Source organism: Aethalodelphis obliquidens, unplaced genomic scaffold, assembly GCF_003676395.1.
Source record: "Aethalodelphis obliquidens isolate GAN/ISIS:26980383/991018 unplaced genomic scaffold, ASM367639v1 scaffold29, whole genome shotgun sequence".
NCBI classification, from domain to species: Eukaryota; Metazoa; Chordata; class Mammalia; order Artiodactyla; family Delphinidae; genus Aethalodelphis; species Aethalodelphis obliquidens.
The window spans coordinates 12,382,567-12,410,234 of NW_020837973.1; the positions used below are offsets into that span (position 1 = coordinate 12,382,567).

A 27,668-nucleotide genomic window follows, 5' to 3' on the forward strand; every position below is an offset into this window, starting at 1 on the left:
GTGTGTGTGTGTGTGTGTGTGTGTGTGTGTGTGTGTGTGTGTGTGTGCGTGTGTGTGAAATACTAGGTATCTGTTATGTGTGTATCCTTCACAGCATAAAGTAAGTTCTATGCTATGAAAACAGGTATTGAAGGAAATTATTATACAATCAATGGATGCTATTCACCTGATTCTTACTGTATCTTAACTTGAAACAGATTCATGATCTCTGTGCAGACAAACAGGAAAAGAAAATCTTTAAACCAAAGACACCGTTTTGAATAATAAGATGTGGTCATAGAATATTCTGTTTTAATCATCCTCCATGAGGGACCCTCTGAGGTACTGGTGACCTTGTCAGGATGGCATTTCCAAACTAACTTTCCCACCTAGTAGACAATAAAGGAGACTGGAGGTGGTGGGAATGGATGTCCAGGAAGAAGAACTTTATTTTTAAAGTGTCCCCAGCCCATCGCCTCTGTCTTTAGGCACAGGCAACTGACTGGGCAGGAGAGTCAGCTTTCTGTCTAGTAATACACTTTCAGTTAAGTTATTTTTATTGAAGTATAGGTGATTTACAGTGTTGTGTTAGTTTCTGGTGTACAGCGAAGTGATTCAGTTGTACATATGTGTGTATATATATATATTTTTTTCAGATTCTTTTTCATTATAGGTTATTACAAGGTATTGAATATAGTTCCCTGTGCTATACAGTAGGACCTTGTTGGTTATCTATTTTTTATATAGTGGTGTGTATCTGCTAATCCCAAATGCCTTAGTTATCTCTCTTCCCCCTGCCTTTCCCCTTTGGTAACCATGTTTGTTTTCTAAGCCTGTGAGTCTGTTTCTGTTTTGTGAGTAAGTTCATTTGTGTTATTTTTTTAGATTCCACATAGAAGTGATATCATACGGTACTTGTCTTTCTCTGTCTTACTTCACTTGGTATGATCATCTCTAGGTCCACCCATGTTGCTGCAAATGGCATTATTTCATTCTTTTTTGTGAAGCCAAGCTAGCTGACACAGGGGTATAAAAGGTCACCTCCCCTGCCTCACTGTGGGACTGATCACTCTGGTACAATTCATGCTCCAGAGCTCCCCATGGGATCAGGTGGAAGCTAGTCTCCAGTGAAGACCACATCCTTGTTTAATTTTTCCCCACTGCCCACTGCTTCCCTCTCCCCTTCTCCAGAGAGCACACACTCAATAAATCACTTGCACAAGAATTTCCCAACGCAGGTTCTGCTTCCAGAATCCCCAGCTCAATACAACTTCTAATTACGTTTCTCTCAGACATAGAGAACAGTGTATGGTTTGTTCTTTTTCCTTCTCATCCTTCCCCAATCTATGACTGAAAACTGTTTACTTTTTATTGCTAAAATACGTGTTCGAACTTAAATGATAAAATTGTATATTAGCACAAGTTTTAAAACTATATAGGAGTTTTTAAAACTATATATTTAAAACTAAATAATGTAGGATTAGTCTTTTTATATGTCTTGTTGGCAAAATTTTATTCTTTGCTAGAAAGACATTAGCTCTGGCTGGGGCATCAACGGCAATGCTTTCTATTTTCACCAACTGTTCCTTGATGAAGTCCTAAACCCAGCGCTGAGGCACGAGAGCAGAAAGAAGGGCACAGGGAAGAACAGCTCTGTCAGCAAGACTGGGTGTGAAAACTCCACTGAGCTCAACAATTATGGTAATTTGAGGAAAGAGCACAGGGTTTAGAGACAGGCAGACTTGACTAGATCCGCTTCTACCACTTAACTACTGAGTGGCCTTGGCCATGGTACTTATTCTCGCTGAAATAATGGATCTTAGATTGTCTATAAGTAGTGTACAGGGCATCACCCATGACTGGCCTAGAAAAGGCACTTGAAAGCAAGGATTTATGTCTATGTTGTTTACCACTGTACACCTACCACCTTGCTACCTTATAAACACTCAAATATTTGTTGGATGAATGAATGAATTAGGTATTTTCTGCCAGGAATTTCAATGTTGATACTAATTTGTATGCACTTTAAGGAAATCACATTTTGATTGTAAGATGAAGATGTTATTACTTGTAAGATTTACTATTGACTTAACATTTTTTATTGGCCAAATTAAATGTACATCGTGATGGGAAAACATATCCTGATTTCAAGAAGCATTCAAATGCAAGGAAAAAGAGCTTTAGAATTGAGGAGATATGCTATATTAATATTATTAGCCTTTTTATTATTTCCATTTTCAGTACTGCCCCCAATTTGTTCACTTCCTAATTTTATGATTTTCTTTTGATACCAGAAATATTAAGTTATTATGTAGTTGATCCTTCATTTCACGGAGTTTCTTTCCGTAGTTTTGGACCCTGTCATTCTTACCGTCTTTAGCTAAGGTAATTTTGTCTAGTTTATAGTTTCATTTGCGCACTTAGCTTTTCACTCCTCCTGGAACTTACGCTGTGAGGTATGGCTTAAAATTCATTTTCTCATAATCGTTTACTCCTTCAACACCAGTTTGAATAAAACACCCATTGCCCACTTATTTGTGATGTTTTCTTATCAGCCATTAGTTCTTATACTTCCTTCCATCACCTATTGTTTGCTTTACCTGTCTGTCTCAATTTGCTTACCCTGTTTTTCTTCATAGCATGTTCATTACTTGACATTATACTGTCTATTTACTTGTTATTTGTCTTCCTGTCTATCTTCTCCACTTGACTGTAAGCTCCAGGGCACAAAGAGAACTTTGTCTGGTTCACACCACATCTCCAGACCTAAACATGATAGGGGATCACGTGATAGGTGAACGATAAGGATGAAAGAATGAAGTGAAATACACACGAACAGGATAAATATTTCCTGTGATGGGTACTGAAGAAATGAAATTAATGAGCTGGGGTTTCCTTGGAGGAGCTTATTCAGATGAACTAGACAAGGAAACCCCTTCAAAGAGGTGATATCTGAGCTGAGAGATGAAGAATGAACAGCTGTATAGCGTTGGAGGAAGGCACAGGCCTGCAGGAGGGCTTAGTGTTCTTAAGGAACAGAAAGGCGGCCAGTGAGAATAGAGGGGAATAGGTGAACTTGGAAGAGAAGACAATGCTGAGGTAATTCCAGGTCACAGCGGTGCTTTGCTCTAAGAGCAGTGGGAAGCCATCAAATGGTCCACGCAGAGGTGGGATAGAGGCTCCTGTTGGCTGCAGGGATGGACGTGGCCTGGAGAGGGACAGGCAGAGCAGGAAGCCAGGAGTTCTGGTAAGAGAAGGCGATGGCTTGGACTAGGGGACGTAGGGAAGACGGAGAGAAGTAGATTGACTTGAGAGCTTTTTGGAGGTAAAATAAATGGACCTGGTGATGGACTATGTGGTAGGTGTGAGGAAAAGGGAGAAATCAAAGCTGGCTGTTGACTTTTTTGGCTTGAGTCATTGGTCAAATGGTGTTGCTACTTACTGAGATGAAGGGACTGGGGGAGGGAAGGTTTGGGAGGAAAAGGCAAGACCTCCACTGAGGAGTCCCCTGCTGGGTGTGAGACACCCATAGCATTCCAAACACAGAAGTCAGGTAAGATAGTTGACTCAGTGAGCCTGGTGTCCAGGGGACATCTCCGCTATGGCTATTTGAAGGTCGTCAGCATACAGACAGCATTTAAAGGCAGGAGACTAAACAAGATTATCTAGACAAGGTATAGATAGAAGGGAGTCTGAGGTTCAGTCCTGTAGCACCCTAGAAATAAACTTAAACATTAAGTATGTGGCAAGCCTTCCATGTTACCTGGGGGTTATAAGGATGCTGTAGTTCAGCATCCATCAGTTAGCTACGACTGTTCTGGCCACGTCACTCACAAACCCTGCTGCATCTCTAGCCAACACCAGGAAGAACAGCCACTGTGGCTGGGAAAGAGGAAGAGCTATGGCCTTGAAATTCAGCTAAGAAAGTGTCTGAGAAGTCTTTGGAATGAATTAGGCCCGGAGTCACAATTCTGTCCCAAGATTGTTGTAAGTACAGAGGTTCACCGGCTGTTCAGAGCAAGTGTCTATCAGAGGCAAGTGTCTAGTTTATTCATGGGCTTTCCAGAGTAAAGACACTTTAAATTAGGGCCACATCTACCGAGACTCCAACCACTGTAAATATGAAGCTGACATTCAAGCCCAGCCTGGTTCTGGTTCCAGATGGCATGGCACGGGGGCCTCGTCACACTCCAAATCAGCATTCTCTGTGCTGTGGGTAGTCGTCAATATGTAATGTCTGACTTACAAACTTATCTGGCTCCAGAAGGCTTTTCTTGGGTCCTACCTGCCTTAGTAAATCCCAGTATCTGCCAGGTTCATGGTGTTCTAATGCCTAATTTTTTCCCCCAGAAAGTCAGCAAAACTACAGGATATTAAAAAGTGAAACAACACAAAACCAAAAAACCACAGCCTCCAGGGAAATGGCTAACAAATCCCATGTGATCTCCCTGGTATGAACTGTCTTAGATCTTTAAACTAAAAGGGATCCTGACATTTTAAACTTGGGCTCTAGAGACCAGATACATCTCTAACTGCCAACTGAGCGTCTTTAAACCAAGAGTCACCACCTCACCTCCGTCCTGCCAATCATTTCACGCCAATGTTAACAGCGAGTGTTCCTTAACAGCTGGGCGCTGGGTGGAGTGTTGTACCTGCTCCCCTCCGCCGGCCCCAGGAGCTGAAGCGGGACCAGAAGGTGATACCCTGTCCTGGAGGGCAGGTCTGGTGTCCAGGCAGCACCGTTGATCTCCTGTCCGGGAGATCTGTGAGGCTCTCTCTGCACCTCCTCCTCTAGCTACTCTAAACGCCATTAAACTCGTCACCCTCTTGACCGCCCCATCTTCTCCCTCCTGCTGCCTGTCCTTCCCACTCTACCCCACATTTCATAGTCATCACCTTAACCTCACCCTTGTCAGTACCCACAACTCACTGTCCGCAAACCTCTGACCTTGGATTCATCTCATTATTTACCTATTCCACTCTTATCTAGATTTGCAGACTTCTACTTGGGCTTTGGGAGCGGCTGGAATCAAATGTACAACGCAGGGTGCTGCCACTACACACTCATTGTCTCCATCCTCAACCGGGCTGTTCACTGCTCAGTTATCGGTCCATCTTTCCCACCACTGCTCTCTGTATTCCTGGGCTGCCTCGTTTCCTCCTTCTCAGCCTCTTACTTTCTCACCTCTTACTTCATCTGCAATATGGAATCCATCAGGTAGAAACTAAATTTCTTGTTGCTTCTCTCCCTAAAACGATCCTCCACAAAACACATCTGCCCCAAACCCTTCTTCACCTCCTCTCTCTCGTTATGCTGGAAAGGCCAGTCTGAGCAGGGCGAGTCTAGGGCTGTCTCCCTGGGTCTCTGCATTTCTGTCTCTCTGACCTTGGCAGGAGCCGCCATCTTCCTCTCCTGCTTGTCTGATCTTGGCTACTTGACGGGCTCTTTCCTATCCTCATTCTCACATGCTTAAGTCTCTTCCACGTGAAAAATAAACCTTCTCTGGCCTCCTCTCCTCCTCTTGTTCCCGCCCTCTTTCTCACCTCCCTTTCACAGATGACTTCTATAAAGTGGTACCTGTGCTCCTTATTCCCACTTTTGTTTTTCCCATCCACTCCTCCGCCTGTTAGAACAGCAGCTCCCGAAGTGCAGGAACCCCATCTGTGGCCCCAGAACCACAGCTCTAGCATGCTCTGGCCACATGACAGGAAGCCAGCGCATAACGCTGTGTTGAACGCACCCACTGGGTTCTGGCTTCTCTGTCCGCGGCCCTCACACATGCTCTTCCTGTTAAAGCAAACGGGCACTTGCTGTCGTCGTCTTTCTGACCCCTGGGCGGATCTACCCTGTGGGCCGCTCCCTCTGTGAAACGCTGTTTCCTCCTTGGCTTCAGTGACGCTGAAGTTTCTAGGTTCTCCTCCTAGCTCTTCTGCTCTAGCTCTTTCTCCTTGATGCCTCCTCTTCCTTTGTCTCAAATATCGGTGTCCCCAGGGTTCTACCTGGGGCCCTCGCCTCCGCTCCCTCTCCCCTCTGGCTCAGCAATCCCTCCCCCTCCCACAGCTTCAATTATTCCCTGTCTGCTCAGGAGTCCCTGATCCATCTCTCCAGATTTCTCAGGCTTCTCTTAAGCTCCAGACACACCCATCTCCATCTGAGTGCCCCTGTGGCACCTCACACTCCACGTTTCCAAAACTGGGTTCACCATCTACTAGGCTACCTGGGTTCCCACAGACCCAGCCTTCCTCTTGGGTTCCCTTTGAATGAATGCATCCCACCCAGAAGCCTGAGGATCTCCCTGGATCCCTCTCAGTCCTCATACGCACAGATTTCCTGGTCCCAAACATACTCTTTCCCTAGTCATTGTTTTTTTGTTTGTTTGTTTTTTTAATAAATTTTATTTATTTATTTTTGGCTGTGTTGGGTCTTTGTTGCTGCGTGCGGGTTTCCTCTAGTTGCGGTGAGTGGGGGCTACTCTTCGTTGAGGTGCACAGGCTTCTCGTGGTGGCTTCTCTTGCTGTGGAGCACGGGCTCTAGAGCGCAGGCTCAGTAGTCGTGGCGCGCGGGCTTAGTTGCTCCGTGGCATGAGGGATCTTCCCTGACCAGGGCTCGAACCCATGTCCCCTGCATTGGCAGGCGGATTCTTAACCACTGCGCCACCAGGGAAGTCCGCCTAGTCACTCTTAATCTGTCCAGTTCTCTCCAGCCCCACCACCATGCCTTGGGTCAGGTCACTCGTGGTCTTCTTGTCTCCAAGCCCTCCTTCCCTCCACACTACGGTCAGATCACAAAAATCCAAATTCCTACAAGGGTATCCGAGGTGCTTCAGGGCTGCATCCTGTTCACAGACCGTGGACCCCACAGATGTTGCTCTAAGTGTCTGCGACAGTGTCCGGCACACGGGTAGACGGCATCCAGTAAGTATTTGTTCAATGAGTGACCACTCACAGAGGCCACTCACGATCTGACCCTGCTTGTCTGTCTGGTCTCTACACTTGCCCTTGCGCTATGTTTTATGAGGCTTAAACTGTTTGTAGCTTTCTGGATACGCCATGCTCCCTTTCGGCTAAAGGTCTCTGCTCAAGCTCTTTTCTCTACATAGGATTGCCTCTACCCCTGTCCCCACTCCCACTCACCTGGTAAACTCATCATCAGTTCAGTTCCCAGGAATCACATTTCTGCGAAGCCGTCCCCTAGGCCTAGTCTCCTCTGTGCTCCCTGGCACCCTATACCCCGGGTCCCAGTGCTGCACTCATTGGGCTGTACTGTGGTTGCCTGGTTACCAGACTGCCCTTCTTGCCAGATTACTTTGAGGCAGGGTTTGGGCTTACTTGTCACCAGCTTTCCTGCATCTACTCAGCACAATGCCTGACACATAGTTAAGATTCAATATGTGAATGAAGAGATGTGTTAACTGACATCCAGCTGATTTATCTGGTCCTTCATAAAAATCTTCCAACTGCAGGTTTGGTTTTTCTGGGTAAATAAACTCATTTTTGATAGAATCTATATATTTAAAATATGCAAAGAGAGGGCAGTGACACTATACACCTTCCTGTACCTCTGATATTTTCTCATGGGATAGACAGGGATATCCACTGCTATTTCTACTATGTCACATGGGCACCCAGTAAGTACTGGATAAAGGTGACTCCTTAACTGCAGACACACAGACATAGATAGGATGCAACAGGGGGACACATGATTAGCCTCTTAAGTACAAAGCTTAAACAAAGATTTTTTTCCGACTTTTTTTTTTCATGTCGTTTGGATGTCAACTGGCATATAGGACAAGCTGTTCCCCTATGAAGTCAAATCCTATAACAGATGTCAGCTGCCGTGAAAAGAAAATCAGAAGTTTAGATTCAAAGGAGAACCTTCTCGGAGAAGCTGAGAGAACCCTGCTGAGAGCTAAGTGTGCCGACAGGTAACCAGGGTGATAATCTCCAAATCTGAGAAGATGGGTGCCTGTAAGGGCAACAAGGCTTGGAGAGAGATGGCCACACAGTTCAGGAAGTGCCAAGGGCAGTTGGACTCGGATCTTGTAACTGACATTCATGGCCATACGGTAAAAAAATGATCACGTTGCTCATATAGAAATGGCTCTTCAAATTCTTCCACAAAAAAGGTGCTGAGTGGACAGAAATGAACATATCTACGAAACAGAAACAGACTCATAGACAGTAGAGAACAGACTTGTGGTTGCCAAGGGGGAGGGAGCATGGGGGAGGGATGGGCTCTGAGTGTGGGATTAATAGATGCAAACTATTACATACAGAATGGATAAGCAACAAGGTCCTACTGTGTAGCACAGGGAACTATATTCAATATCCTGAGATAAACCATAATGGAAAAGAAAATAAAAAAGAATGTATATATGTGTATAACTGGTTCACTTTGCTGTACAGCAGAAATTAACACAGCATTGTAAATCAACTATACTTCAATTAAAAAAACCCATATTGCTGTCAGAAAAAGGTGTTGAGTTGGAAACTGGTATTGTTCCCTAAAATAGCAGTGAGATTATTATATGAAAGGCTGAAAGTCCCTTATTTTACTTTTAGTAAGATGAATACTTCCTTTACTTGCCTCATCCTGGATTAGGAAAACCAATGGGACACAGGGCTGGGTAATCTTCTGTCTTTGATAAAAGACCACTCCTCTGTCTACAGCTTCAACACTCCCGTTACACCTTCTAGGACATGAATCACACTCAACCATTACTGTGGCAGAAGTATACAGTTTAAAAATCTTTCTCAAACCCAAGGTCCTCAGAAAATTTGCATTTGTGAAAGTGTGGAAAATTCAGAAGTACACGTGGAGGCAAAGCTACCTGTGGGAACAGCGTCTTCCAATGACATAGCTAATCAGCAACCTTTGGATTTCAGTCCCCTCAAAGAGACTGGGTTCCTATAATTTCCCACTGTTACTGTTCTGTTCGTTTGTATTTTAAAAAGTGGTTTGGGTTAAATTAGATCATTTGTCTTCCCGGTAGTTTTCCAGCCATGTTTTATTTTCTCAAGGATCTATACACCCCTCTAAAGGACACACCTCGCTCTGTCTAGCTGGAGCTCTGGCCAAGAACTTGACACCCACACATGAGGTTGTGGTTTACAGGGAGTGGCAGTAAAATGAAGTCTGGTCTCTTTGGTCGTCAGAGTCATTGCTCTGGGCAGTGCTATCCATATTTAGTGCTTCCTGGAAACTCAGAGACAACACAAGGCAAGTCCAAAATATACCACTGCTTTTCTATGTCACTTCTCACACCTGGACAGGAGTTTCTACAAAGAACAAACTACTGAACAGGTTCCACATTTGGCTAACTCAGTTTTCTGCTGTTGGTTTCTTCAATACTTCAGGGAAAACAAAAAGCATTTCACGCTTGATGTTTTAATCTAGAAATGTGTTAGTTCGTTCAAGGATATATTTTAGTGTCATAGGTCCCTCCTCAGATCCTCTTGACCTTTCATTTAAACATGAAGCTTATATACCTAAATTTAACTTTAATTCAAGATGGTAGGAGGCTTGACAAGGAAGAAATATTACTATGAAAATTCTAGTTTACTTTTAAAAAACCAAAGCTTCCCACGTCATTTAAGATTCCTTACTTATTTCTCACCTTGATCTCATATCTTTACTGTTGTGAAAATCTCCATTTCCTACTAATTTTTTAATACTTATAAGGTTATATGGTCCCCAAATGATGCTATCTCTTGGTTAATATCTTAAGACTATGTCTATTCCACTGTAGAATCGAGTTTAAAATGCTTCTTTATTAACAGAACAAAACTAAACTAAACAGCTCACACAACAACTCCATAAACAACAGTCTGGAATAGATCGACTCTGGGATCGGGGGAGTCTTTTTACTAACTTTCTATGCTTTCTCTCTGCCTACGTACTTACGCACCCTGCTTACGTACATGCTCTCTCCATGATTAGGAGTAGACTCTTTTTCTTGATTTCTCTAGCACCTTAAATTTGGCTGTAGATCTCTGAGCAAGCAGCTCCGAGGCTCTGTTCCTTTTTCTGACTCAACTGCAACATTCTGAAATGTCATCTACGAACTTCTATTGACATTTACAAATGCATTTATTCTACGAGAAGAAGAAGCGAATGCCTATTTGCATTTGGAGCTTATGAAACCCAATGACCACCATAATAATGATGATGAAACTATCTCGGCTAACATTTCCTGAGCGCTAGCTCTCTGACGGACACTGTTCTGAGATCTTTACATCTCCCGACCGCTCTGTGAGGGATGTACGATTATTTCCCAGCTTACTGGTGAGAACACCGGTACGCGGAGAGGCTAAGCCACTTGTCCAGGGTGACACAGAGCTGGGAGAAGAATCTAGAACTTCTTGACCTCTGGGCTTGAGATCCTAACCATCACTCTATTATCCTGAACCAAGCCCTCTTTCCACTTTGAATTAGATATCGCAGTTGGGGCCAAATGCTTACTTTAAACAGAGAGGATTAGCCGAGCAGAGCAAAGAGAACTTTTGGATAAAGATAGATTTTTATGGAAAATTCCAAAGACCCTGAAGCAAAGATTATTTTTTAAACTATAGTGTGTAGCAAGCACTACAAGCGTAAATGTGGAGGATGAACAGAGTGAGGTTGAAGTCATCATATATCTGAGCCACGCCAAGAAAATGAGGATAAGAGAAATCAGGTCACTAATGCTCTGGCATCGGCACCACACAGCATGGCGAAGGGTACAGACGGAACCTGGGAACACAGCACCACGTGGCTGTCTTCCCAAGCTCCTGCACCAGTCCCCCAGCACTAGCGTGGTAGAAATGCTAAGAGGTTCTCCACGGCGGCCTTCTGGAGACGTGGACAAGAGTGTTTATGAGCTTCTTTTCTACCTGGGATAATGCACCATCCTAGTATCTTTAACTTGTGCAAAATTTTTACTTGCTTCTCAACTGTGGGATTCATTTATTTCTGCCTGAGGTTCAGCTATGACTCACTGCTGGTATTTATATAACCGGGCACATGTCAAGTTTTGTGAAAGATTTCTAAGGGCCTGGGGCGTTTGATCTGATTGTTTTTAGGAGGCTAGTGAGAGTCAAAATTAGTCATTAAACAGGTTAGTCCATCCAGCCCATGGATGTTACAAACCAGTGTTGCACACACACGTGCACACATGCACAGACACGTACACATGCTGAGAGAGGAACCCCGACAAAATTCAAATGGACCATATTTAATGTGACAAAGCTGTCTTCAGTGGTTGCTTTGCTGTGTGCAAGTAGGTTTGTCATGGCCTCCCCATGACGCCATTGCTATTATTGGCCTAAATTACTGATCCGACTTATGAGATTCTAGGTAAAGTAAAATCATCTCACTGAATAAACTGTTTAGAACACAAAACAAGAAAGGACAAAGAATGTCACTGTAGCACAAGCAAATCGGGAAAGTCCAATGGTGTCAATAGTGGTAGCAAGGATTTAAGAATTATATATCCTGAACTTATTTTGTCTTTACAACTATAACCATGCTTTGTGCCAAATATTTTTCACCAAGAAAAGTGATATGATCAAGGAATAAGCTACAGAACAGTGCGGGTAAAATTGAAGTGCTCTGAAAATCTCTAGACTAAAGAGAGAATGAATACATTTTTGTCACTTACTATTTCATGTACGTAATAATGAGCTGGTAAACACACATGCTGAACTTCATTCTGTAAATCCAGATTTACTGCAATTCAGATTTTGGATCTCTGAATATCAGAGTAGCCTGAAGTGCTGTCTTGCTCTAGCCCTTTGGCCTACGTGAACGAGGGGACGCAGGTGACCCAGGGAAAGGAGACATCTGCGCCCCTGTCCACTTGGCCCCTGGAGCCCCAAAGGACGCTGCAGCCATAGAAGCAGATTTGTTGAGGGTGTAAATAATTCATTCAAGAATCTGATTTATGGACCACATGAAGGACACCAACCTCCTCCATATGCAGTATGGCCGAGTTTTGAACGTACCTTCACACGTTATCTTATTGGCTGTATCTAACAGTGCTTCAACAACAGGGTAGGTATTGAAAATTCCTGTTTTTTTGTAAATTCTCTTTACATCTTTATTGGAGTATAATTGCTTTACAATGGTGTGTTAGCTTCTGCTTTATAACTAAGCGAATCAGCTATACATATACATATGTCCCCATATCCCCTCCCTCTTGCATCTCCCTCCCTCCCAGCCTCCCTATCCCACCCCTCTAGGTGGTCACAAAGCACCGAGCTGATCTCCCTGTGCTATGCGGCTGCTTCCCACTAGCCATCTATTTTACATTTGGTAGTGCATATATGTCCATGCCACTCTCTCACTTCGTCCCAGCTTCCCCTTCCCCCTCCCCATGTCCTCAAGTCCATTCTCTTGTAGGGCTGCGTCTTTATTCCCATCCTGCCCCTAGGTTCTTCATGACCATTTTTTTTTTTTTTTTAGATTCCATATATATGTGTTAGCATACGGTATTTGTTTTTCTCTTTCTGACTTACTTCACTCTGTATGACAGACTCTAGGTCCATCCACCTCACTACTAATAACTCAATTTCGTTTCTTTTTATGGCTAATATTCCTTTGTATATATGTGCCACATCTTCTTTATCCAAAAATTCCCGTTTTGTAAAAAAGGAAACAAGGTTCAAAGAGACTCCCTGACTTGCCCAAGGCTTTTGGTTAATATACGGTGTAGCCCAAACCGGGAAGGCTGGGAGACCGTTAGCCCGATGCTCTTCCCTCCTTCAACACTAGACTGAAGACGGTGGGTGAAGGGGTGGCGTTGGGATGAACATCCCCCCACTGTCAACAAGGCAGGGGGAGGGGTGTGCATGTCCTCACACAGAAATGTCCTTACACATCCAGACGGTTATTATTAGAGATAATTATTACTAAAGGAAATCGTTACTTTTACCTGATGGCAATGTAGTTTGGGAAATTGGAGAGCCCTTATAAGGAAGGTAGGATAGGCTGAGTTGAAACTTCCTTGAGGTCTTTCCCTTTGAGAGGAGCCAAGGGCAGGCTCCTGGCTTTGAGTGATGATGCCGTTGGTGGCAGAGCGTGGTCTGGTCAGCCTCGACCCTGCAGTCTGGGCAAAGAGGTCCTACAGGATGAGCAGTGGGGAATGCTCCTTGGACCCAAGCTTCCCGTGACCACCCGAGAAGGGCGTCTGTTAAAGCAGTACAGCTCCATTCAAGGCCCCAGTGATTCCAGACGGTAGGGTGGTGTCCCGGCTGACAGTGGGACAGGAGCTCGGGCACAACCTGGGTCCAGACAGGCCTACTGGTCACACTCAGTGCTCCTTCTGTGACTCCAGGATATGGTCGACAGCTAATGTATCTCTCCTGGTACAAAATGAGAACGCACCGTGACGCTTCCCCCAAATACCCACTGCCCACATGGGGTTATTTAAGCCTTTCCAAGTCCTGTGACATTTCCACAGACTCGAGACCCCACAGGAAAAACGACTGATGCGTAGGACCAGCCCTACGTCTCACCAGTTGACACTGACATTATTTTAAAGCATCATTTAAGAAAATATTAATATAAATGGACAGGAGGAGCGCGACCTAGTAAAACTCCTCATCATGTGCTTGTTATTTAAGAGTAATGTGTTGAGGAAACAAAGAAAAGCCAATTTGTCTTTGTTTCTGATGGCACAGTCTGTCTTATGAGACTAATAAACTGCCTCACTCCCATTATAAAAGAGCGATAACTACACAACCCTTGGGAATGAATTCAACAAGGAGTACGGTTCTTAAATAAAGAAAACCACAGAATTTTCTTGAAGTTCATAAGACGGAAAGAAAAAGACAAGCTATGTTCCTTGATGAGAAGACAGTGTTACGAATATAACAGAAATCTTTCTGAATTCACCTGTAAGTTTAATGGAGCTTCAGTAAAGATTCCAGCAACTTGGGTGTTCACTTGCACCTGGGTGAAATGATTTTCCACCTTGTACGGGAGGATCACCAAGAAACCATAATAAAGAAGTCTAGTGAAGGGGAGCTTCGTTTACCAGGTATTAAAGTCCCCAAGAACAGGCGACTCACAGAAGGAAAAGTACCAATGAAACGTAGACACCTGAAATGATGCTCTACTCTTGAGAGTAAAGCAGTTAGGGAAGTAAAAATGGAAACAAGACTGCCATCAGATTAAACACGAAAACGACGGATAAAATCCAGGGCTGGTGAAGATATGGCAGAAAAGGAAATTTCATACAGTATTGGCTGGAGTGAACGGTTATAGTCTTGTGGCAAAGGAATATGTCAAAAAGTATTAAAATTTAAAGTGTACCAACTCCTTGATCCAGCAATGCCCCTTTAGAATCTATCCAAACAAAATAAAGCCCTAATACGTGATGCCACCCATACAAAGGCATTCATTAAAGCATTCTTTGTAATAGCAGACAGTTGACAACAATCTGTCTGCCAATATGGGAAAGGCTAAGTAATTACGGTTATTATTTGGTGCCTGCACGGTCCATGCACATAGGGGCATGCTGACCAGCAATCACAGCGCATGAGGTGCAACTAAACATATCCAACTAGAAAGAAGCCCGTGACACAGGGCTAAGGAGAAGAAGGTTGTACTGTAAGCAATACAGTATATTCTCACTCCATTAAAAAAATTAAAAAGACACTCAAAATGTGTAAGTATATGGGTGTGAGCAGAGAGAAGGTCGGAGAGTGACATATACCACACTCTTAATACTGGTTATTTTAGGAGAGGTGGGATGAAGGGGGGCAGGAAGAGGAAAATTCGCAACTTTACACTCATATCTGTATGGTTTTACTTATGACAAAGAACACGTTACTTTCATAGTTTAAAACAACAACAAAGAATACACACAAAATAGATGAAATGTCTCATTCTTAGGGGCAAAGCCAGAGGGCCACCCCACAAAGCAAAGGGTGATAGGTTATTGGCGTGCTTTTTGTGATCACCTGGCATGATGCCTCTTAAAAGGAATCCTCCATTCATCTCGCTTGAAAAACGTCCTGATTTCCGACAGTTTAAACACAAGGCTGAATTCTAGAAGCCGTGTGCTGTCCAAAAGAAAGGTGCAAGTCTCCAAAACCTAGACCTCTGAGCATGAGAAAAGAGGAAGCTTCTCTTGTTTAACTCACCCTCCTGCTGCCACTTGTTTAAGCCCTTTGTTACCTACCTCTGCCTTTGGTGACTTTAACACCTAAGTCATGATATACTTACGAATAAGTAACACAACAATTATAACACAGTCTGACTATAGCAGAAGGGCATTTAATCCAGTCTGCAGGAGCAGAGAAGGCTTCTTGGAGTTCTGTGAACTTAACGGGGCTATCAGTGCTCGCCTTGGGAAGACTCCAACCTCTGAATTTCTTTGCTGTGCTAGCTCTTACTCCTAGCTGAAATGCCAGCATCTGCCCATCCTCTGAGCTTGAAGTTAAGCCTTTCTTTCCCCAGGAACCCCTCTCTAACCAGTTTCAGCCCCATGATCGCTCCTGTCATGGGAATTATTGTCATCGTTTCTTTATTCATGGAACAATTTCATTCATTCATATATACTTAATGAGTATAGAATATCTGCCTGGAACTGTGCCCTTTATTGACCAATAAACATGACACGATGGTCAGACTGTTAACCTTTTCTGGGCACCATGTCACGCGCACTGATCAACAGAGCGCACAGGATCAGGCAAACGTGCTGTGCTCATTAAGTGATTTCGAATATTTCTTTATATTCACCGCAAACCTTAGAATTAAGGGCTTGTATGAATCGTTAATTAGTGAAAGACGGTCCTGAGGATTAGGGCAGTTTTGTATGACAAGGAGGAGGACTGACTCAAAGAGCTGAAGATGGAAAAAGCAGTGGGGAGGGGGCAACACAAAGGCTGAGAGTGTACACATAGAAGGATTACTGCTACAACCAGTGCTAAGACACGAACATAGTGGTCCAGCTGTAAAAGCAGTATAGATAGTATGATAATTCTAACTGCTCAGAATGAGTGGAAAAGGGAACTTTAGAACGCAGGTGTATGGAATGAGCCCTACATAGCTGTGCAAAAGGAAATGTATAAGAAAAGGTCTACTCTTTGGGTACAACTACATCTAAACTCATTTGGCATTACATATAACAGCATTTACAGAAGAATTTAAGAATCATTCCAACCTCAGCGTTAGAATTGTTTTACCCAGTCTCACTCATGAGCTTCCTTGTGGCTTAAATGCATGCTTGTTGAAACCAACTTTAATATCCCCACTATACATTTAGGTCCACTTCAATTACTCTAAACTCGTGTGTCCCAGAGTGTTGGTGGCAAAAACGCTAAGCTCCTTTGCTAGATATTCTTTGAAGTCCTCAGGATTTTGGCTTGATAACCTCTCCTTAACACTTAGGAATAAAGCAAAGTAAACTTTTCTTCCTATTGCACTGACAGCAAAAGGGAATTTCCCAAGGCTGTCTGTTAAGTTTCTAAATGGTAAAGTGCAGATTTTTTTTAATGGCACGTTAAGGAGAAGACCAATGGTAATTCTGGATTTTGAGTAGTAAATAGATTTTCTCATTGCATAAAATAACTCTGACAGTAGATCTGAATCTGTGCTAAAGAAAGCTTTATAATCCCTTTCAGTTGCTCGATATAGAATATGATGCTTCCTCACAAGTTAAAATGCGTTAAGATTTCTCCCTTGGTGTTACTAAAAGACCGTTTCTACATGAAATGAAAGCAAGTTCTTTCTCTATACTTACTTCTACGTGAAGATGAAAGGACACTAAACAGACAAAAGATGACATAAACTATTATATCACCTCATTTCTAATGCACATATGAAAGTAAGACTAGTCCCACATGACCATACCACATGTTTTCTTGACTGATGCAAAAATTGAAGAATTCAAAGAGAAAAACACTGATCAGGGAAAAACAGGAAGTTCCAACTTTGAAAAACACTCAATCCACCTTCCCTGCAAACCACAAAAAGATTAGGCAAACCAAGTATTTGTTGACATTGGCTGTAAATTTTGAAAGGGAACAGAACCTTAAAATATACCTGGAGTGAGACTCAAATCCCATTTTCACTGGTTTTTTTCTTTCTTTTTGGAAAATGTATTTTAAGGGAACTGCTAGGTATAAATCTAAACTTACATATTCATCCCTGTAGAGATCAACAGCTTTGTATGAAGCGCTGACTGTTTTCAAGTGCTCCTAAATGTGTATAGGTGTCTGTGCTGGCCATCTTCTCATAAGTTTGTCACAGTTCATTTAATCCTTCTGAAAACCCAGCAAGGTAGGGAGTCTTAGTTCTTGTGAGAGATGGAGGGGCTGACACTCATAGGGAAAAATAATTTACCCAAAGTCAGAAAGCTATTAGTGGCAGAACTGGGACTTTGGCCTCTAAACCCAGCAGAGTAAGCTGGGGAGCATGTGGCACATCAGGTCAGATCTGAGTTTCCCCCATACTAGCTGTGTTCTCTTGGGCACACAACCTTACTTCTCTGAGATGCAGTATGCTTAGGAAAATAGGAATGCTCGCCCAAACTGGTCTCCTATAGGACAGATTTTAGGATTAACTGAGATTATGTCCATGAAAGTGCTTACTACCAAAGGAGGCTAATCACCGACCCTTTCTCCCTCCCCCAGATAAGAATTCTGGACACACGATGGATGTCTGTTCTGACCTAAGCCAGAGCACATCAGGGATCTCCAGGATCCCCATGGGATCTCAGGATGAAATTTTGGTTCGGGGTAGATTGAAAATTACTCCTGAAGACCTGTGGCAGGTCTAAATATCTTCTGGAATTTACTTGCTTTTTAGGGTAGCCACAGCCTGTGGAGAGGTTCAGGCCAAAAATTCCATCCTGATGCACTGGGTCACACACACATGGCCCTCAGCGTGGTCACACGGGGTTGGTGCAGGACCCTACTTCTGGCTGATGGATGAGTTTAGCCCTCCAGCAGTGACCGTGTTGACTCAAACTGCCTGAAATTTAAAGCTCCCCTGTCAGTGGGGAGGAGAGGGACAGCAAGAAGATAACAGTGATAGGTGCTTTGTGATTTCCATCAAAATCTTAAAGATAAATGAAGGAATTCCCAAAGCACCTTCTATACCAAGTCCCTGTGCTGCCAGCCAGGCTCCTCCAGCTTTAATAACCCCTTCCTGCCTCTTTTTTTTTTTTTTTTTTTTTTCTCTTAATAAACTTGGTTCCCTTGCTTAAAAGATGAGTGGAAATTGGTTTTCAATGAATTCAGCCATGCAGTCAAAATTAGTAGTAGCTAAGCAAAACCAAGCAAACTTCTCATTACTCAAAATATATCCTCATTAATCTGACAGCTTTAGAAGGAAATGTGCACAGTGTGTGTAATGCAGTACTGGTTTTTACATGTTCAAAAACAGCTTTCGGCGATAGCTCATTAAGTCAAACGTAATACACAGGTATCTACCTCGCGGCCCTCCCAGCTCTTACTCTCCACCCAGGAAGTCTCTGCCATGCAGGTGCCACATGGACCTGGCCTGTCTGGCAATCACTTGATTAGGAAGACTGGTTCAGTAGCTATTATGTGTCCAGTGCCATGGAGCATACAAAAGAGATGAAGATGAGGTCCCTGCCTTCAAAGAGGCTACGGTGGGAATGTGGAACCAGTAAAGCGTGATTAAAATGCTCCGTGGTGGTAACATAAGGACTAGCAGTGAGACAACTCCAACAGCGACAGCCACTGTGTGCCCAAGAAGACCTGAACGGTCCTGGGCTGGCTGGGAGGAAGGGGGACGGCTCTGGTTGGGGGATGGGAGTGATGGAGTAGAGCCTGCTCTGGGCTCAAGGGGAAGAGGCTGGACCTGGGGGAGTGGAGGGATCTGAGGTCAGGTGGGGTCAGGTGGCCCCAGGCAGGGGAGTTTAGATTGGACATGACTGGCCACAGGAAAGACCAAAAGCTTGTGAGTGTAGAGTTTAGAAGACTGACCTGGTAGGAGTGTGTGTAATGGACTGAAACGGGAAGGAAACAGCCAGAGAACCACCTCTTACCACAATACCACAAGGAACAGGTGTTCAGTCCAGGACCCATGGCGCTGGTAGTAGAAGAGGATGGGGGCCACCATTTATTCTGATGCAGGAAGTAAGATCTGCTTCTCATCTGCCTTGAGCACCCCGCTCCCGGGTCAGTCTCCCTGAGGGCAGGGCCTTATCTAGGTTGTCAATCAACACTGGTGAAAGGAAAGAATGATGTCAGGGTTTCTAGCTGAGGTACAGCAGGGGTGCCACTGCCTGAAGCTGGGTGCCAGAGAACGCAAGCTGAAAATGCTACCTGGGACTGTCCATCCTCCAAGTTATGTAAAAAAAAATAATAATAAAACAATACTTAGCTACAACAGAGCCTTAGAAAAAGAGAGGCAGACATTCTTACCAAGTTTAAAGAGGGATGTAATCTTTAGGGAGGGACGTTTGACCAGAGCCAGGCTTCCTTGACCTTGAAGTCTAAGGATCTTGGACTTGAAAAATGCCCACGGGGATACTGTGAGCTGCTGCAGCCTCAACTGATTCCACACCGTGTGCAGTGACAGCTCATGGGACCCTGTTTATCTCTGGACCACGCATGGCCACAGACCTCACCCTAAGTGTCCTGCCCCCCTCGTATCTTTGCTCACGGGAATTTCCCACAACCCCGAGGGGTTGTGTCCATGCAGCGCTCGCAGCCCGGCGAGGCCTGCAGGGATCGGGGCCAGTGAGATCCCCTGACATCCACCAGCACAGTTTGCTGGAAGGTACCCAGGCTACGTGGTCTGGGATGCACAGGGCATGAAGAGGCAGCATACACAGGCCAAGGGCCGGGCAGCCAGAAGCAGGAGATCTACAGGGCCCCGGAACACAGAGAAAGACGGCCGGACGGAAGACAGGCAAGAAGGGGCCCCTGTGCTGCTCAGCTTTCCTGCCTCTGCTCCTCGCTTGAGAAACCCTATCCCAAGTGAGTTTGCCGTGGACATTTGCAGGTGACACCTAGCGGCCTAGCTAGCTAGGTGGCCTCAGAAAGGGCAGCAAGCAAGGTCCTGGCAGGAGCTGTTTCCTGCCTCGTTTGCTCTCTCCTGGGGCAGTAAGTCCTCTCCCTCTTCATTTGCCATCACTGATTTTCTTTGTTGGTGACTGTTGAGCGATGAATGGGGTGACTGCCTACGGGGCCGGGGGGGGGGGGGGAATGTGTTTCTCTAAGTGTTAGAAGTCGGGCTAACCAAGGATGCATTCGAGTCTGCAAAGTAAATGTGTTTGCTAAGCTAACGCTTATCTGATGGCAAACTTCTGTTGGGATAAACAGAAATATCACTGGGATCTGTTGACACTGGTGAGAACGAAATCCCATGGGCTGCAGACGGAGTCCATGCAGCTGCTCTGTTCTCTCAAGCAAAGGGTAACACGGTGTGTGCACCCTGGGAGGTCCTCACAGTTTCAGACAGGGAAGCATAGTCGGGAAGTGTGCTGGGAACACCAGCTGTCCTGGGGCAGCAGAACCCCTTTTCAAAGGACACTTATTTTAGCCACAGTGGAGGCCTGGGAAAAAGCTGAATTACTCAAGCTGGAAGGGTAACGCGCAGCTTCCTGTATGCCCAACCCTGCCTCTGCATCTATGGCGAACCCAAGAAAGGAGGAAGAGGGGCTGCAGAAAAAAAGCCCTGACCGTGACCTGAAGGCAGCTGGTGCAGCACCGGAGCTTTGGGGATGTTCCAATGAAATCCCTTTCTTCTCTCTCCTTTCTTCATTGTCACCCTAATTTGTTAATAGTTCTCCTTCCGCAGAAAATCCTTTTGCTTGCTGTTAGATCAGTTTCAAGATAAATCTTCTCAGGTTTACTAACTGCTGTAATTTGTAAATGTGCTGTGGTTAAAAGCTGAACCCACAGACAGAGCACTTTTAAAGGCACTGCTGAATTCTTCCCATGGAGGTGATATATCTAATATGCAAATTACAGCTTAAGATAAATCATAACAGTAAGCCTGCTTTTTAACAGACATGGTCTTAAGATCTGTACACCAAGATTTGGAACAGACCGGTCTTCTTTTCTTGGAATTGGATTGTGGTTGCACTTAGCACTACCTTTTCCTAAAACTTCAAAGAAACCCATATTGCGTTCCCTTCAGCACCAGGTGAGGCAATGGAAATAGAAGTCCTTTTGTGCTTTGGGAGGTATGCTTTTGTGTTTCCCTTTGCTGTGTTGTATGTTTCCGGAGGTCATGGAACTAGAAGGCACAGAAACAGTGTGTACTCTCTGCTACTTGACCGAGGGACAGCAAATGCCTGGACCCAGGTGTGGTGCAAAGCTTATCCACCGCACCTCACTCATCACACGCTGCTGCAAACAGCTGCTCTTTTCTGAAGCTGGATTTTTCACGTTCCTTCACAGAAACATTTGCCATTTTCTCTATGGCGTGCTACTGGCCGCACAGAATTTGGTCACTGATTTGGAGCCCCTATCACCAAACATAAAAATCAATCAAGAAGAGGGTGGAAACAATCGACCTTCTAGCATAGTAAAATCCAGTCATGACCTACTAAGCATCGTTGTTTGCTATTTGAACAGGCAGCATTTTTTTGCGTTTGGAAAAAAAAAAAAAGAAGATGCAGCTTTTCTTCTAAACTAGACAATTCCCTTAACAATACTTTGTGGTTCTTAAGCTCACTTTAAGTGAAAGTAAGTCCAAAATCATGTGAAATTGACTAATGAGGTAGGAAAAAATGAAGAAGGAAGATGCTGGATTCTTTAAGCAAACCCTCACCCTTTCAAATAAGAACTTAATAAGACATAGTGCAAAAGCAGGTTGTAGCCCAAAATATATAAAAGCAAATATCCTGAGATGAGCCCAGAGACTGTGAGTCTGGTTAATTATTCCTCTTGCAATGTAACACCTTATTAGTGTTCTGTTCCTTCGAGCCTGGTAGAGTTAAAATTATATTGGACACATTTTCCTTTCAGATTGTCAGAGTGAATCATGGCTGAAAAAATTCTTTTTCCTGTGATATTTTTTTACCAAGGAATTTGTATCTGGGCCTTTTGAGTATAATTTGATGTATATATTTTAGAAGGTTTAACAGAATCACTGGACTAAAATGTTTCTTTTTACCAGGCTGTTTCATTTACCTCTTCTCTTTACATAGGACCCTACTAGATGCCTCTAAGTCTTTGAATTCTCCTGAAAACAAATTCCACTATTTCCACTCTGTCCCTAACGCCTAACCTGGTGATTATCAACATCACTCTGAAATAGTCTAGGTTTTGAAAGCTAGTGTTTCTGAAAGTATGTTCCAGGAACAGTTTCCTGCATGTTAATAAGTGCTGTATATAAAAAAAGCACAAGGGGGAGAGGGGAGAGATAAATTGGGAGATTGGGATTGACATATACACACTACTATATATAAAATAGATAACTAGTAAGGACCTACTGTAGAGCACAGGGAATTCTATTCAATACTCTGTAATGGCCTATATGGGAAAAGAATCTAAAAATGATGGGATATATGTGCATGTATAACTGATTCACCTTGCTGTACACCAGAAACTAACACAACGTTGTAAATCAACTACACTCCAATAAAAATTTTTTAAAAAGGCTAGATGAGCAAGAAATAAATAAACAAATAAATAAATAAATAAAAATTTTAAAGAAAGCACAAGGCAGGCAAATAACTTTAGGATAAAAGTTAAACTTTTTTTTTTTTTTAAGAACATCTCAAAGCCTTTATATGCCAACGTGTGTTATCAACCTCTAAGGGGACAATGGTATTAGAGAGTTTCCCAAATGCTTTTGCTTACAGAATCCCAGTTTTGAGGCACACGTCACATTGCTGACTTTTCTAAATAAGATATGGTCTTGCTAGGTGTGCACACACAGCTCAGGAAATGGATACAGAGTAGAGGATATTTTTTGAACAGGAGAATAAAGACGAGTTATCAGTGCTCACTGACGGCTCCAACAGGGTGATGCTATAAGGAGCTGCAGGCTCTTTAGGATCTAGTTCCTGCTCTGGGACAAGTGGCTTCGGGATCTTGAGGCAGTCATTGGGTCACCTGGCACGATCTGGATGGCCTCTAAGTTTCTCTGATTGTGTGATTCTCAGTATATTTATATGACAGCTAGAGGTTATCCAGGACTCTTCTGAAAGTTAGTTTAGCCTTTCTTGCTTTAGGAATTTATTCTGAGGTATCTAGTTTGCATGGAATCTGCCTCATCATTCTTAATTACCTTTTAGGTATCTATAGACCTAATCTATACACTTCTTTTCTGTACTAGATAGTAATTCACATTGATTAGTTGACATATGTTATCAAGGCTGGATGTATAGCAACTTTGTAGATGGTTCCATCCACTGCAAAAATATTCACCTTGCCTTCCCACACGAAGTTAAGACAACACTGTCACCGGGTAGCACATGATGCTAGCTGTTTACCCAGGGCTCCCAATCTAACCAGGTGTCAGTCAATAGGTAGTTTTGACAATCTTCCAGCTCCAGCGGTTTGTGCTTTTAAGTATTTTGATTAGCACCTGAGCTAGACGTTTTGAGGAGATACATATAAAATTAATAGGTAATTTCTGACTCGTTCACAGTCTAGGTGGAGAGATAAGATAAACTTATAAAACTTATACAAGTAGACATATAGTTATATGCAACGTGGGTGCAATTTTTTAACCATAATTTTCAATTCTTCCACACTTCTTCCATCTCAATACATTTGTGTCAAAAACGCTAAAGGAACAAGCTGCCTAATTCAATAGTTGTTGAATAAAATAAGACCATCAGTTAAAGAGAATTATCCCCATGTAGCACCTCTCCCCTCTCACTACCTGTCCCCGGCCCCCCCCCCCAAAAAAAACCAACAGAACTCTAAACATCCCGTCATAAAATATATTTGGGAGGGGAGAAACAATCTATGTAAGCCTGCAGCTTGAACAGAGTTAAAACAAGGGATTTTAATGTTTTAAATGGAACGTTCATCACAACTTTACTAATTACCATTTAATAATTATCTCGGAATCCAACAGAACACTCCCCTTTCGGCAGTGTCTGATGAGCATTTGCTATTTTCCCTTCACGCACTAAGAACCTTCTTCTCAGGAAGTCAGGGGAGTGACGCTCGCTGTGGCTGCAGCAGGAGGTCACCCTCATGCTAGGGGGGCAGGGATGACTCCATAGAGCACCAGGAACCACCAGGGCGAGTTCCTGTGTGTGTTGATCTTGGAGACCCTTCTAATGGGAACGGGCCGCGGCTGCTCTTCCATCAGATGTGATCCATCTTCAAGACAGTTTTAACTGTCCCCTTGTGACCTCTTGTAAGTATTATAAGGAAATGTGGAAAAGACAGTGAATACCTGAACTGATACCTGATGAAGCAGCAAAGGACAAAGACAGCGGGCATGCAGTACCTTTGCACTGCAGAATTATTTTAGATACAAAATCACAGTACTGCTTGTCGTGAACTCAAGAGAATATGGTTCTATTTTTAAAAACTCATCTTTTAAAAAAATTCCATGTGATGAAATGTTTCTTATGCCTCTTCCTTACTAGCCCAGCCTTAAACCAACTATCACAGAGTCACAGCTACACAGGTATCCTTCCTATCTTATCGAGTCCACACATTGAGTTCATGAGAGCTAAGGATTTCAATACTTCTTGGTGGTTCAGGTACCAATTTTCTTAACCTGAATCAGTTACGAGAAAGGAAGGCCTATTGAAATATTTTCCATTTCTGTGTGTACATCTTTACATGTACCTTCACTAGGGTCATCTATTTAGGTTATAAATCTCTAAAAATCAGGCACTGTGTCCCCTACAGTAAGTCTGTAAGCCAGCAAAGTGGCACAGGTTAAGGGGAGTGTTTAAATGCTTTGATGAGATATGTATCCACCACAGCAGAAAGCTCTGATTTCCCCCCTCCACCCAGTTTTCTATTTCTTCTTGAAACCAACTGTTCATGGGATGAAATGATGCCTTTCTATAGAGATGCAAGGCGGAAGTATGTCCTACAGATGTTCAGTTCTTATTCTTCTGAGTCTCCCAGGCTTTTCAGGCTAAGGCCAGGGACCACTTGGCTGAGAAGCCTCCAAAGAAAACTCTGGACCCACAGGAAGTGGAGTGGATGACTCAACAGGACAGCTCCTTCCTCTGAGTCAGCCCGGTTGGTCTCAATGTGACCCTGGAGTGGGCACCAGGCTCCTGACGCCAAAACAGAATTAAGATCTGAAACCAAGCTTTTGCTCACAAAGGAGCCTAAACAGGAAGTGAGGTTTTGGATGCCAACTGAATTGCAGCCACAGACACCGACTCTGTTTTCAGTCTCTGGTGGTGTTGCTGCCCATTACTCTGACGTTTCAGGGGCTGTGTACCACCAACGGTTTCTGAATCCCATCCAAGGGAGGGAAGATGCAAGATGCAATTCTGAGTTGCATGGGAGAGGGGAATAACACTTATGAAAGCAAGCAAATTATTAACTTTTTAAGATGAAAAGGAGAATAATGAAGGGCATGTTTGTACCTGATTGCTCTGATAAGTTTGCCCAGGATTAACTTTCATTGATTTTAAGTACCCAAGTGACAAGACTAACTACATTAACCATGAATTCAGTGCCTGGCCATTCACCCCCATATTTTCAGGATTCAGGAATCTCTTGCAACACTAAGAAACTAAAGAGACAAGTGCATGTTTAACTTCCACTTCTATGGCCTGAGGAGCCATTACTTGTCCTTGGCTCCCAACTTATCATTCCACGGTGGACTTTTTGTTTCTAAATTAAAAAGTCAGCAAAAGAACAAAAGATTCAGTATGAGATCAAACCTTGTGAATCACTGTCAAGGTCATTTTTTTTTTTTTTTTTTTTTTTACCTCTTCTACACCTAGACCACTGCATGGTATAGTGCATTCATAAAATTCCAGATTCAATGCTCTCATTTCCATGTGACAAAATGTCATTTGACAGAGAATTATGACTTCAATAGGCACCATGGGGTGAAGAAGGGAGGTGGGAAATAAATGGACTATTAAAAGCAGAAGATAAATTATGTTCCCACAAGTATAGCTCACGATCCCTCCGGCACAAGCCCACACAGCCTCCTAAATAAGGGAACCTCTGTCCCCAGCAGCATGCTGCATTCCCAACACTTTCCTTCGGCTGTAATGAAATAGTTACTTGGCTCTGCCAATGAAACAAACTCAGCCACTTCATGACTTGACTCACACAGAAGAAAAAGACAGGGTTGACAAAGATGGAAAGCCCAGAGACAGGGGAGGTGGAAGAGGTGAAACCAGGAGTCTGGGCGCCTGGACTCTCTTCTCTGATGACTCCACTGGACATCCAGACTAGATACATTATTCTTTTCCAGATGAAGAAGCTCCCATGCACAACTGTGCAAAGTCAGTGGGAGGCAGGGCTGCTGGTTTCAGCTCATAAAAACCCCAGTACACTGTAGAGCCCTTTGAGCTGCCTCGTGGGCGTGCACTGCTAGAACTAACAGTGTAACAGCATTCTGATGACGTTACTCATTGTCTCCAAGTGCAAGCCAACAATTAACCTTGTGTGACACCACACGAATAAAAAGAATACTGAAACTTCTATCGTCAACCCACTGGATTTCTAGTTTACTAACATTTGAACACATATCTGTTTCAGAGGAAACCCCTTTCCTTATAGTTCTAGGGTCTAACGCAAAGAGAAACTTTGACCGCTTTCTGTTAAGTTCCTGTTTTCTGCTGAACAAATTCTTGACTGCTACAAACCCTTTTCCAAGTTAAACAATCACATCCACCATGGCAGCGAGGTCCCAGAGCTGGTATATCTCACCCACTTTTTCATAAAAAGTCATGCTTGGTATTATCCATCTTTTTTTTTTTTTTTTTTTTTTTTGTGGTATGCGGGCCTCTCACTGTCGTGGCCTCTCCCGTTGCGGAGCACAGGCTCCGGATGCGCAGGCTCAGCGGCCATGGCTCACGGGCCCAGCCGCTCCACGGCATGTGGGATCCTCCCGGACCGGGGCACGAACCCGTGTCCCCTGCATCGGCAGGCGGACTCTCAACCACTGCGCCACCGGAAGCCCCCAGTATTATCCAACTTTATTCAATTGTCTTTTCAATTCTTCAAGGTCTGAAGACCAACAGGAAAATACATGGCGCCACTGTGGCTCATTAGAAATCCTTCCTCACGTTTGAACATAGAAAATAATGTATTTTTCTACTTTAATTCATGGCACCATCAGAGTCCTTTCTTCCCTCTCCCCCTCCATATCTCCCACTATAAAATTCTTGATCGCATACTTTAAATCATTTGACCCTGAAGTTAGCTTTTTTGTTTGTTTTTATTGTTTTTACTGTTAAGAGTATTTATTTTTAAAAATAAACCAAACAGGGCACTGAGAAGTATGAAAGCTACCAAGGGAAAACAGATTTTTCTTTAAGGGTTAATGCTTCCTCAAGTTAAAATCAAAATCAAAAAGTCATTTTCTACCAAAATGTAAGTAAATTGGGTAGCCAACTTTTGGGTAAATGTTTCTGGCTTGGACCACGTTCTCAAAATGCCCCTTCCCTCTGCCCACGTTAATATACTGGCCACCTCCTTCCCCCTTTGACTGTTACACAAATCTCTAATGATGCCTCTTGGTCTGGAAACAAACTGTACAGGGGCATTACAGGTCCTACACACACACACACACACACACACACACACACACACACACACACACA

General features: G+C 43.6%; 1 protein-coding gene across 1 annotated transcript in view; it reads right to left on the reverse strand.

Moving 5' to 3' along the window:
- The window catches only part of ANKH (ANKH inorganic pyrophosphate transport regulator), a 143,830-nt gene that overhangs the window by 66,162 nt on the left and 50,000 nt on the right, over nucleotides 1–27,668 (reverse strand). The window lies entirely within an intron of this gene.